The 14080-nt window shown below is 41.8% G+C and overlaps 1 protein-coding gene across 2 annotated transcripts in view; it reads right to left on the bottom strand.

Moving 5' to 3' along the window:
- LOC129102444 (mediator of RNA polymerase II transcription subunit 13-like) overlaps nt 1–14080 on the bottom strand; it is a 73933-nt gene that overhangs the window by 57729 nt on the left and 2124 nt on the right. The window lies entirely within an intron of this gene.

Here is a 14080-nt window from a genome sequence, read left to right as displayed (position 1 = left end):
TACATATGCAAACAACACACACATCCGTACCCCTGGGATGCTCATGTGTGCTTTGGAAATTCTTCTTCATGTTTATTTGTGTCCTTGCGTTTGTATTTCTGCATGAATGAGTCTCGCGCACAAAAAGGCATTGTTGAACAGGACAGAGATTTGGCAGGCAGGGGGGGGGGGGGGTAATCTCTCAGTGTTTCGCGCTGCCCTCCTCTCCTGTGTTCACCCAGCTGTGAGGATCATGTTTGGCACACTGGCTCAGGCGCCAAGACATCCAAGACCGGCTGAGAGACGAAAACATACTGACCCATTTTTAACATGGAGACAGGTAGAAAGGAGCAGCTCCAAGATAATCAAAGCCTGCAGTGTCTTTGAGTGGGTGAAGAAAAAGGAGGCTCCACAGCTTTGATGACCACAGAGAGAGGGACCAACTACGTTTGTGTGTGTTTTCAGTGCGTGTATGCAAGGGTCGCGGGGTTGTGTCCGAATCAAGAATCTAGCAATAAACCGTGCTTTTGAGGAAGCCTGTGCATGTACTAAAATCACACACCGCAGCATATTCTAAGTGAGTAAACGGCGAGGTATGCACATGACCCCCAGGAACACCCTCCCGGCTGCAGAATGCACCCATAATTACAAGCATGTCCCTCCTGTAATGACAGTGTGTGTAATGGGAGATATAAACATTGGCGCTGTGATAAGCCAGGCCCTAAAATTAGCCACGACAAGGTCAAGGATGCCGTTTCTCCCAAAGCAAAGAGGAAGACATCTGCTTGCACTGCCTCGTCACTCCCAGTCAATGTCAAAAGTTCCTCCGCTGTTTGACACAGCTGTCTGCTGCTACTGAATCAGGAGCGGAGACGAGGAGGCGAGGAAAGTGAAATGTCAAAAAATATATATTCATAATAAAGGCGTACCAGTTGGTGGTTTTATAAAGGAAACACATGCTGAATTGGTTGTTAAAGATCATCTCTAGACATGTTTTTAATGTATAAAAATACACCGTTTGGTTTCATCTGCTCTGTGCGGCTGTACTCGGGCACGCTGATGCTTTCAGCTAAATGCTAACATGAGCATGCTAACATGACATAACAATGATGCTGCTCGATAGCAGGTGTAATGTTTACACTGTTCAACATCTAAGAGTAACATGTTAGCCAATTAACCCTTAACACATAGTATAGCTGAGGCTGATGGGAATATCAATGATTTTCCAGGTATTATCATACACATCAAGGTTTTAGACAAATTGAAATTTTGACCAGGTGACGTTGCTATTAAGAGATCACTAGAGTTATAACAATTCATCCTGAGAGTGAAATGAATGCGTTGGGCTCCAAATGTCAATACAAGAATGCCACTGATGTGCAAGAGAAAAAGCTAGGGCATCAACAAAGTCAGTAGGATGCATCATCTGGGGACCATGCATGTCTGTACACAATTTTACATCAATCAAAGTTATTTCACTCTTTGACCAAAGTCTGATCAACTAACCTAACGCATTAGCAACCTTTTTGTAGCCATTCTGCTAGCGAAATTCATTCAATTACATCTACTCTTTCTCCCTCATTGAAAAATCCATAATCTCTGAATACCGTATGCAAATATTATTGTCTACTGTTATGTCTCCTACTTCTTCAATGAAAAGTCCATTCTGAGTGTGTGTGTGTGTGTGTGTGTGTGTGTGTGTGTGTGTGTGTGTGTGTGTGTGTGTGTGTGTGTGTGTGTGTGTGTGTGTGTGTGCACACTGCTGCATCACACATATGTTACATACTAAATCAATATCAAACTAACTCTAATGTCAGAGATATTAGTAGATCACGGAGAAACTAATATCAGCCTTTTAGTGACACACTGCGCACACATTATTCTTCACAGTGAAGGTCAAACATTGAAGTGCAGTAACAACAACCAAAATGCAATTTGAGGATGGCTTTAAGGCAAAAACCTGTTCACTTTGTAGTGCAGAAATGTGGCCCGAGGACTATTATTTCTCCAATAACAAGTTGTATTTTCAGGTGATGTATTGTGCTAAATGGCCAGAGGCCGCACTATGTCTTTCAAACACAGGGGCTGTGTATTTGTTGGCCATGTGTAAAGCACTAACCTAACACCCTGCTGAACTCCTGGGGAGGATTAGCTGTGGTACAGTTGCAGGAAAAGGAGCAGAGCTACAGTCACATGCAGATCCAAACAAATGCCTGCACACAAACACTAACACACACAGGCATGCACACATCACCCACACACACACAAACTCACATGTCACGCACAGCAGCTGTGATGATGCGCAGACCAGAAGTGCTCAAAGACACTGACATGCATCAGGAGGGAGACAGATTTCCAGGCTGATGTCCAGTTATTTGTCAGTGATGACAGTTTAAATCTGCCTACACGCAACCACATGTAAGGAGTCTGAGGCGTCGCAGTGATACCAGTGCTAAAAAAAACAGCTAGTTCTTACATTTGTATGAATAAATTATCACTTGTAACACATGAGAGAAAGCAACGAAACCTAACTGTCAAGCGTGTCCTTATTATCTCTGCAACTTTGGTGACAAATCCTGTCCCACAAATAAAGAGAACCTTTAATATTTGTTTTTAGTTCTTTCAATATTATTCATGAAAGAAACAGGGAGTGATTGTTGCTGAAGTGCTGGTTCGATTATCTAGATTTTTTTTTTTTTTTTAAATTTAGTGTGCAAGTGTCTGCCAATGGGACGATAAATTACACCAAGCCCTGGCCTTATAAGTGGTGTTTGAGGAAGAAAATGCAGCAAAATTGTTATAGCATAATGGAGAGGGTTAGGCAACTGTGATTTTATTCTCATTAATCTGTGAAAAAAAAAAAGTAATTTTATGTCATGAGCGGTGTTGATGATTATGCGTTTGGTAGGACAGGGACTATTTGTACGTTTAACAAGCAGACAAAAAGGAGAGCAAATGTGTAGCAAAAGCAGTACAATTCCTCACAATCCTTCAAAGCGTGAAAGAGCAAATCAACGATTATTCTAGGTAGAGGTCCCCGTTTCTTTTAAAAACTACCACAGGGGTAAAAAGGCGAAGAGGTCAAGGAAAAAGACGGTGGATTTAGTTTCACTGTCAATAAAGCCGGCACTTCTCCAAGCCCCTTGTTCTGTTGGTTAGCTGGTTCAATTTCTGATTGAGTGCAGGACCAAAAACAAGAGCTTTTCCTCCCTTTGCTAAGACGGACCAAAGCTTTGACCTCACTCTCACCTCTATTATCTTTCTCGTCTGCACTCTCCCTCTCATCTCTCAGCACTCTCTCACTGTCACGGATGCCTATTGAATACACCCAGGAGTATCTCACGCTCTCCCTCTCGCCTTTGTGTTATTCCTCTCTTTATGCCTTTTTCGTCAAGTAAACAGAGAAAATATAACAGCCAACCTTATGTTTCCTGAATAATTTTGTGTTAGCACAGAGGAGGTGGACGACGGTGCTCTATTTGTAGTAATCTATTAAAACAACCTTTTTCAGTTTCTGGCAGTGAGGTGGATTCTCGATTACTTTACGAGCTTTTGGATTCTTTGAACATTGATTTCAAATAGGAACTTAAAAAAAAGAGAGTTAAAAATAATTTCCTGTATATAAAGGTGAACTGAGCCCCGGCTTGGAGAAAAAACATAATCTGTATCCCAACCAGAGGTCAACCTCAGTGCACCAGACATGTGCTTGTAATCAAGAGGAAATATTGAAGTCAGAGCTTTAATCTTTGGCATACATTGCTCAAACAGAAAGCGCTGGATAAACCATGTGACTTCAACAGAAAAAAGAGAATCAAAAAGGTTTGTCATACTGCAGGTCTAAAAGACTTTATACTGCATATTGTTTAAAGCCTCGAGGCTTTACAATGCAGAGGAAACCGTCATTACTTAGATGGCAACGCTGAGAGGAAAACACACTTGACATGCACTTTGCATGAATGCTCCTGCAGACTGAAAATATTTTCTCTCCTCCTGTTCTTTCTCAAAAAAACTTGTGGGACCTTTTGAACGGACCTCTTAAACTTCCCAACATGCAGCTGAATGTATGTTTGTGTTGGACTTTTTCCACAATGACAAGGCTTAGCAGCTGCCTGGACCAGAGACAGGCATGTAGTGACAGCACATCTAAACATGACTGTGCTGGAGCACTTCCTTTTACTTTCATGGCAAATTACTTTTTGATAATACTTCAATAAATATGTTACTAAAAGAGAAATCATAAATAATGTTTACAGAAGAAATACAACTGTATTTTCATCTGGTTATATGCAGATGTTCTAGCTTTTATTAAGGATTATTTCAGAATTGCAGCTGATGTGAACATTTTCATCGAAGTGGAGTCTAGTGCTATATCAAAGCTGACAGACAGCGTATGAGAACGTCATCTGAGAGCGATGCCGCTTCTTTAAGAATCTCACAACGGTGCAAGAGCCTTGCAGTATGAAAGTCTGACAAAGGAGGCACATTAGGCAATTGAGAGACAGCTTGTATCAGCAGCTTTACCTACTCTGTCACAAGTGAAACACTTATTCTGTCAGAGTGGCATGGCTTTCTCATCTCCGTCAAATCAGTTTAGAAGCTTGACTAGCTGCCAATATTCGGGTTGTGTTTTGTGATGCCAGCTGAGGGTCTTTCGATAAGACTCGCAGCCACTATCAGACACATGCAACACGATCCATCTCTCTTTGGTTCAACGTCAAAGAACGGGGAATAATTGATTTATGTTTAACAGACACTGTGCGAGAATTGACCCAAAGCAGAAACGCTTTTGTTTAAGGTTACAATCCTTAAGATTTTCATAAAAAAAACATTTTTTTTTATACTATTTAGGGTCTGCATTTATCAACAATGTATTCACCTTCTGTATTGTCCTCTTGTATAAGTGTTTTTCATTTGTAGCGAGGGTTAAAGCTGTTATTGTGAAGCAGTCACAGGATATGAAATGGGTTAGTGCTGACTACAAAATAAATACATCTACACAACAAGACAGTTATTTTGAACAATTTTTTTATCAACAGTTTTAAATAACCAACCAACTCTCTTCTGTTGTGTAAAAAAAGACTATTACATCTGATGGTGGATGCTCACAGCATGATGGAAAAGACAAGGTATTGACTGACTTCTTTATTGGAGCAAAAGGAGTTTGTTTGGCTGCACTTTAAAGCAGATACAACAGCTTGGTCTTTTGTTATGTTCCTGATAAAGTAGCTGCTCAAAGAGTTTTTTGTAGTATTTAACCACACCTGTTGTTACCAATAGACAAATCGAACCAGGACTGAAATCTTAAGGATTTTAACAACTTTTATTGAACGCATCAGAGCTGGCAGAATACATTTTTTTTTTTTTTTTTTTTTTTTTTAAATTGAGCGTGAAAAACAACTATGAACAAAGACAATGAAAGTGACTGTGCTGCTCAGTCAGCACTGAGAAGTCACCAGTTAGAAGAGCCAGTGGCAGAAATCAGAACAGGCAACGACTCCCCCTTCATCAATTAACCCGCTGAAATCAAATTAACCCACAAGGAGTTGCGCTCCCCTCTGGCATCTTACACCACAAATGAAGAGCGATGCACATTACTGCACTTGTCTGGGAGCGAGAGCGAAACAAAAGCACCAAACAGGTGTAGGAAGAAGGCCTCTGGGGCTGCAGACACTAAACAGATGCTTTTCCTCTGCCTTCTGCCGCCACCTTTTCAAGTCCCGACAAACAAGGGACCGTCATTTGATCTGTGTTCTGTCGTAGCATCCAGCCCTGGGAGGTGAGCAAGCCAAGCGACCTAATTAGAGCAGCGCGAGTCCCCGGGGCTGAGTGACGGATAGACCTGCCAATCACGCTGCAGAAAGCCTCCATCAAGCCATGACTTCTCACCTGACACAAAGAGAGGCGGGAGGCCACAGCGGCCGAAGACCAATAAGGACAGCGAGACATTGTGTACAGTACACTGCAGCATCTGAAAGAGCTGACAAGATCCCCAGCCATTTGGCACATAAAACAACACAAAGCTGCAGCGTCAGGCTGCTTTTAAAGCGTTATGGGACAGGCTAAAGCAGTGGCCCTGCTTAGCCTAAATTATTAACGTGCAAATAAATAAACCAGTCTCTGCTTTACTAGTGTCTCTGGTGTAACTTAATCAACCGTGACAAGCCGCGGGGAGCTAGAAATGAGCAAAGACTCAAAGACAGAAAAACTGAGAATCATAAAGATGGAAAAACACCAAAAAACAGTTGCTAGGCAACATACAACATATATAGGAATTCAGCAAGGTATTCAATTTTTGAGATTTCTGTCTCCAGGGTTACAGTGGAAATATAATGTTTCAAGCACTTCTGTGGTTGCTTTACTCTAAAAATCACAAAGGAGCGTTCTGAACGTTTGAGGGTATTGTCTCTCCCGAGCACAACTACACCTCTGTTTGTTCCCTTACAGCTGGAATTCATAAGCTCAAATTTGGCTGAAGATATAATCGAGCACGTCATACATGCGTCAGGAAAGTCCTGGGATTACCAGAAGCAAAGACATGAACATTGCGGTATAGGATTACTCACTGTGTTTTTATAGTGAGAGAAAGAAAAAATGCAGTAATTGTACAATTAGCACTGCATTGAAGCTGTTGAAATGCCTACAAGTAGTTAATAGTCTGATTGTTCCTGAAATTGGGCAAATGGAGCATAAGTGGTATGAAAAATATCTAATTTGGCTCGTAATTTCCTGCATTGATTTTTTCCACAGGGATGCCATTTTAGATAAAATGACAGCCCTGCATAAATCAGCATGACTTTTCCTTGTTCCATTACACAGCAGATCAACAAAATATAAAGGAGAAAAACTGGAAAGCAGTAATGCTCTGTCTGCCTGTGTGTTTGTGTGTGTGCGCGTGTGTGTGTGTGTGTGTGTGTGTGTGTGTGTGTGTGTGTGTGTGTGTGTGTGTGTGTGTGTGTGTGTGTGTGTGTGTGTGTGTGTGTGTGTGTGTGTGTGTGTGTGTGTGTGTGTGTGTGTGTGTGTAGGCAAGCTATTAACTTTAGCCTAGGTCACACCTGAACAGGTTTCAACCTGCAACTCACCTGCCTGCTGTCTGTAGTCTGTTTGCTTACTTTGTGGGAGTGGAAACCAATCAGAGCTTTAACACTAAAGGTCCACTGCACTTCTGCCAACATGTTCAACACACACACACACACAGGCATACATTATGTAATGGCATTCAAGTTCTCCTCTCCTGTCTACTTACCCTTTACACCAGATACAATGCTTCCATGACATATCTTTGCCACCACCACCACCACCACCCTGCCTAAACACTTGGCCATGCAGCTCCATGCTCACTCAGTCATGCGTTCTAAATACTCTATCAAACCCTTTGTGTCCGACTTCAATTCTGCAAAGTCCATTTATTCTATGAGGCAAGCCAGGAATGAAATTGAGCTGTACAAATTTTTCATTAGCGTCTGAAAAATCATGGGTGTCTGCCTAATTCAAGATGAGAGAGAGCACCGTTTGGCAGCACAGGGAGGATCAATGCGCCACAAACGGCTGTGAATCAACAGTCTAAACATAATGTGTTTGTTCTCATCAAGTACCCGTCTGATTGGTCGCAGATAATCTCTCAACGGAACATGAACACATGATAATTAGAATTTGCAACAGCACAGCAGCCAACATTAATGTTTTTCTCTCTCCCTTGTTTTGCGGCTCTGAAAAGACCCCCTTTAACCTAAGTGTGCTTTAACTGCAATTGAATCCCAGCCAACCATGTTATTGGCAAAGCTGTCTGGCTTGCAGAAAATATTTGCCCGGTTACAAGCAGGTCAGTATCTTCCTTTAAAGAAATTCTCTTTGTCAAGGTGTCTGCAGTCAGGTGAAGGGATTGCAAACTGATCATGTGATGGCATGGAGAGCGGCAGCAGCAGCAGCAGCAGCAGCATACAACACAAGCTTTATCTTTTTTGGAATTCATTTACTAATCAGACAACAGGCATCAGACTTTACGGTCATACCAGAGGCAGCGTAGCTGCAGCAACATACATCTAAATTTGATAGTTTGGAGAAAAGTGGTACTAATCTGCAGGGAATAAATGCCAGCATTTAGGAGATGAAATGTGTGTTGCTGCATGAGACAGAACAACTATATTCAGCAGTAGTGAAACATATTTACTCAAGTATATAAGAACAATTCTGATGTACGAAAAAATATTTATTCCATTTAATGCTGCTTTATTACCTCAAGAGGAAATTATTAACTAATATTGCACTAGTTTTCTCTAAGAGCTATGATTCCCAGATACTTTTCTTTAAGTCTATTATTTAGTTCTAGAAATCTGTTGAGATCATTTCTAGTTTCATGTCCAAATAATCTGGTTTAATGAGTTCATTCATTTTCCTGAGTCAAGTGTAACTTTTGTTTAAAGAGAAGTAATCTCTCTTATGCTGATTTCCTGAAAATTCTTGAAACAAGTTTAAACTGGTTTAAATGACTCTCAATAACTTGTAAATTATTCCTTTTAAGATGAGTTATCTTTGCAGCGCAAAACATATAAATGATCATAACCAACAGGATAAGTAAAGTATACAACTAGTTTTACCTCAACCTGCTACAGTATTAAAATACAGCTCACTAGTTAATGCACAGGTCTCATATATGAAGGGACAATTCTGAATTATTTGATTATTTGAGTACATTTTGGTGCTAAAACTTTACTTGTTTTTAGGGTCTACTTCTTCCACCACAGATCTTCAGCACAAAAAAAAACACAGCAGCAGCAACACTGTGACAATGATGTGTTTAAAATATCTCTCTCTAGCAGCCTATCAGTCCATATGCCAGCTAACTAGCTGACTCTCCAGCAATCACAAGCACTTGGTGGCACCAGCTACTGCCCATTCCTACCGATCCTCCTTTCCCACTCAGCCTTCTGTCGCCCTGCACACATGCAGGAACACCAGCGGGCACTAAGAATAGATCACAGCTGGCACTGCAGGGCTTACATATTTCACACTCAAGCCACCGCGCTCCAAAATACTCCTGCCCATCCCGTCCCATTTCCAGCTCCGGGACCAGCGGTGGTTCCCTCCCTCCCCGTCCTGCCTTTGAACCGTTCTTCACCTCTGTGGCAGAGCCCCGACAAGCCTACTGCTCAGATAAGATCCATGACTACACTCTGGAAGAATTGAATAGAAAAAGAGACGTGTGGTATAAACAGAGACACAAGCGTGCAATCCTTGTTCACAAATCATTCCGTTATGGCGGGGAAACTATTTGAGGAGGCCTGTGTGTCTGCGTCTGAAATACAGAGTGCCATGTTCACACAGGTGGGCCACTGCCCACTGAGTCCTGTTGCGATGACAAGGGATTCCCACAGCAGTGACAGGGGCAGATTAGTGGGCGGCGCCGCAAAGAGTCTCAAGGTGAAGCCAGTGCTAGCTGTCAAAATTGCAAGCAAGCGGAGCCAAAAGCACAGGTCGGGCGTAGGGGGCGGACTGTTGAGTGAGGAGCAACCAGATGGAGCTGCTCCGTAGGGCACGCGGCTGGGGGTGGGTGATGCTGGGGGTGATGCTGGGGGTGATGCTCTGGAAACCTGGACTGATCCTCTCCTTGTGGAAAAGGACGATGGCATGGCTTCAACGTTATGCTTATGAACCACAGAGACAGTTCCTGGTTTTAAGATACTATATGTGAGAATTTATCTTTAACCTAATGTAACGAAACTAAAAAAACTGAGACCTTCCTTGACTTTTTGCCGATGAAATCCAAAGTATGTGACATTTATGTGTGTCCCCAAGTACTTTGCCGTTCTTCAGTTCCTCTACAGCTCCAACAGTGTGTCCTGAGTGGATAATGTCAGCTAACTCATCCGCCCACCCGGGGCTGATCCGGATGGTAAATTGCTTTGCTAACATTAAGAAGCAACTAATGCCAGATCCATGTAGCGTAGCTAAGCTACACTTAGCTGGCTAGCAGCAACCTCCTTCATGTCATGGAGCCTGTAGTCCAAATAAAACATAGGAACATTACAGATATGTAATATCTGAGTTTATAAAAAACTTTTGGGAAATTCCCCCCCAAAAGTCTTTAGTCTTTTATGACAGTTGTTGACAATAAGAAAAAAATGAACATGGCCATGACCATTTTTAATTAAAAAAATCCCAAATACAACTGCTTGTGTTTAGACTATAACCTTACAGATAGTGGATACAAAGAAAATCAAATCATGATATTTGGGCAAATAAACATGTACATATAGAAATTACATTTTAGAATATGTAATATCAATAATTTTTACACTGTGTTACATTTCTGTATTGCAGTATCTTGTTACTTATCAGCGTTTGCCCTGATATCAATATATCTGCAATATAGAGCAAATGTATTTATTATTTATATTAGCGGGCAGGGTCTACTTTAAGATTTGAAAACTTCCTTTGAGAACTTCGCCTTCTTTTGGTGTGATTTCTCAAAGTAAGATGTTGAAAAATAACTGTTTATTATATAAAACTTGTTCGGCATCCGTACCAACGCTGAGGAATCAGCAAAAACAACACCCGGCCCTGTATAAACTCCAACTTGACTGATTCTGTGGCCCAGCAAATGATGACACACACTTCATCCAAACCACAGCCTCTTCCTCATCCCTAAGCATCCCTGCAGTACCCACCATCATTAATAAGGAGAAAATGCAAACAGCCTACATTAAAAAGGCTCCGTCCCTGATTACCTGTTTCTTCTTACAAGGCACGGCCACTCACCTGCCATAAATCAGGACCCTGCTGTTAATGCTATTCTCTCTGCCTCATCTCTTAGCACTCCATTTCCATAACAGACAGTGGCATCATTATTACACATGCAAGATCTCTATTGGAATACAGTTTGGCTAATGAGCACCTCTTAGTTGATCACATTAGACCTCCACTTGAGGACACTTAATTACCAGTGTTGAGGGGGACTGAGGATGTCCTTTAATTAAGGGTGCTGCATTCTACCCATGTTTGTACAGGCGTGCGTCCTTGGGATATATAGGATGTATCCCGAATAACATGCGAGTGTGGGTGGAAGATTTAGTGTTTGCATGTGCGTTGCATTTGCGTTACATATGCTTGTGTGTGCATGTGGGTGTTTATTTTTTTTCCCCTCTTTCCGTGTGTGTGCATAATGTGATGGGTGTTTGAAGTTTGTCTCCCGAGCCTGGATGGTTTACAGTGTGTGCACACACACACACACACACACACACACACACACACACACACACACACACACACACACACACACACACACACACACACACACACACACACACACACACACACACACACACACACACACACACACACACACACACACACACACACACACACACACACACACACACACACACACGGCTCTCGACTGTCTCCTTGCATTTCATATTCAGGCTGGGACTCTGGCTGGTGTCGGCGTCATAAGAACTGGCCCAGTCCACAGAAAGATGACTGTTTTTCTCTCTCTCTCTCTCGGTCTCTCTCATTACGTTCCTCCCTCTTTAATTTTCTCTCTCGCTCTGTCTCACTCTCACCGTTTCTCCCTCAAATAGGCTGAGGCTAGCAGTCAGGAAATGCACATCAGTCATAATACTTTCCTTAAAATGAAAACAGATTTCGGCTGCAGTCTCACTCACTCCGTTCCCTGAAAACATTCCTCTAATTCTCCTCCCGTCCTACACCCTTCCCTCCTCCGTTCGCCACTTCAACTTAGCACACCAGGATCTTTTTTTTTTTTTTTTTTTTTCTTCTCCCACTTACAAGGGTCTCGTTGGCTTTTGCTTTTTGTCACAGATGGATGATTAACCAACAACACAAGACAGTTGTTTTGTGGGTTGTGTGATGGCTGCGATCTCAACTATGTGACACCGGCCTCTCAGAGCGCATGACAGTAATCTGCTACGTCGCCATAAAGTCCCACAGCATGAGCACTTATGCTTTCTAGAGGTACTTTTTATTGATGCGGGTTGAAATAACAGCCAGTAAACGTGTGTGAAGGACGAGGCTAGTGCATGTTGGAATGCTGTTTAACAGGCTGTCAAACCAGAGCGCTCACCGTTTTAGCCACGAGACCTTTTTGTAAGAAGATAGACATCATGGACTGGAGGAAAGGTTAAGAAATATCTCACATTAGAGGTCATATTCTTGGCTTTTCTGGTACTCTAAATGTCAAAGTTATGCTTGCTACTGATGAATATTAGCATTAGTGTTATATTTTCTTTGAAACGATTATTGTTTTATTTTCAGAAATGTCTGAGGAAATGACATTCTCAATTGCTGAAACAACTTTCAAAACCGGAAAAGATTGACCTTTTTCAATGATTACAGACAGAAGCAATGTTTGGGGTTTTACCTTGACAAAAAAAATTCAAATTATTAATGGAAAATCAAAAAATCGATTTTCTGTTGAACAACTAATCAATTAGTCAACTAATTGTTTCCGCACTAAACCAATTAATGAGTAAAATGCATGCAGAAAATCCTAACTGAGCAACTGTTCATATAAAATACATATCTTTCTAAGTCGCCTTTTGCTGGATCAATGCTCACACCTGATTGCAGAGATAATAACAGCCCTTTAACCTCCACTTGTTAAGCTCTTCATGCACAAATGTCTCCTGATCAACATCAGGATGCAATCTGCGTCCCTCCGTCTGTCTCCTCTGCCTCTTTGTCTCAGTCGTATCCTCTAACCAGGACACTTGGTATGTCATTAGTGTTTTGTTCTCTCTTGGACTTCCCTGTAGGAGCCCTGCCTGGGAGCAACCGCTGTGGCACTAGCCAGTCATAAATATTCTCAACAAGCCAGCTGATGGATGGTCTCTTTCTCCCTCAGTTTGAAAAGGGATGTTCATGGGGCCAGCACGGCGGCCAACAACGCCACGGCGAGTGAATGAAAGCTTGTTCCGCGACGGAATAACCTCGACTGAGACGTTGACAGAGACGTTTTCAACTGTAACATGTCAGACCGGGAGAATTTAAGACGTCTGATACTGGAGCGCAGTTACATTCATTTCTGCACCAGTGCACAGAAATTCAGACAAGGTGCTTTAGAATAACTCAAGATACTATTTAGAATCCGTCTCTCTGTGCTTTCCGTCAGAAAATATACTAAAATACATGAGAAGGAAGAACTGCCAGTGAGTTTTTTTTTAAAAATGTTATAGATTTCTGCAAGCTGTGGGATAACTACAAAGTTTATTTCTCTTCTCTATCCACCATCAATTCTAAACCAATACCATGAGACATTTGTTTCTCTAGCTTTGGGGTAACCTGTGTAGTGTAACAGGGGTCAGCTGCTGTAGCTGCTGGACAACCTGCATGATCACCTAAAAAGCCCTCAGGACCCCTATGTTGTTGTGGTTCTCAGCAGCCTGTGCCTGTCTACCGCATGCCTTTCCACTTGGCTGCCTGTTTTAGTAGGACAGTTAACTCGCTGATTGCAGGATGAAAACTGTGAAAACACACTGTTCAATCCCCTCCACCCTCAAACACAGTGACTACCGCAAAAATGATACTGCCTGTGGAGTCCAAAAAACACCTTTTTTGCACAGAAAATAAGTGTGAAAGTGTCGTTTCCGCTGTGTGCTCGATTCATGCCGCTGTCTGTCAAAATCTGATTAACCTTCCTTTTCCTACAGAAGACATAATTATCGCATCAAATTTTGAATTGAAAATGTTGCTTTTGTGTGCTACTCAGTTCACATTCGCACAAATTGACCCCAATCTCACAATTAAAACTCAGCTAGATATTTTTGTAGATCAGCACATTAAGCTATTATTCACTGAAGATCAGATTTTTTATTTTATTCTCTGGCTTTAGAAACATTCAGGAGAGGCAGCAGTCCGCCTTCTTTCCAAGTTAGTTGCTTGGCAATGCAACAGAGTTCCAGCTAGATTTACACTGAAATTATTATTTAAAAAAAAAAAAAAAAAAAAAAAAAAAAAAAAAAAAAAGGGGAGGGAGGATACAGGCCAGAGCACACTGTGATCTAGATGGAGAAACATGAGTGTTAATCTATTGTTTATCTGCTAAACCCATGCCAAAACAAGCGGGTTTTTGGTAGCATTTCAACAT

This window comes from Anoplopoma fimbria, chromosome 14 (assembly GCF_027596085.1).
Source record: "Anoplopoma fimbria isolate UVic2021 breed Golden Eagle Sablefish chromosome 14, Afim_UVic_2022, whole genome shotgun sequence".
NCBI lineage: Eukaryota > Metazoa > Chordata > Actinopteri > Perciformes > Anoplopomatidae > Anoplopoma > Anoplopoma fimbria.
The sequence above is the reverse complement of the archived record's forward strand: the minus strand, read 5'-3'. Positions and strand labels throughout refer to the sequence as shown.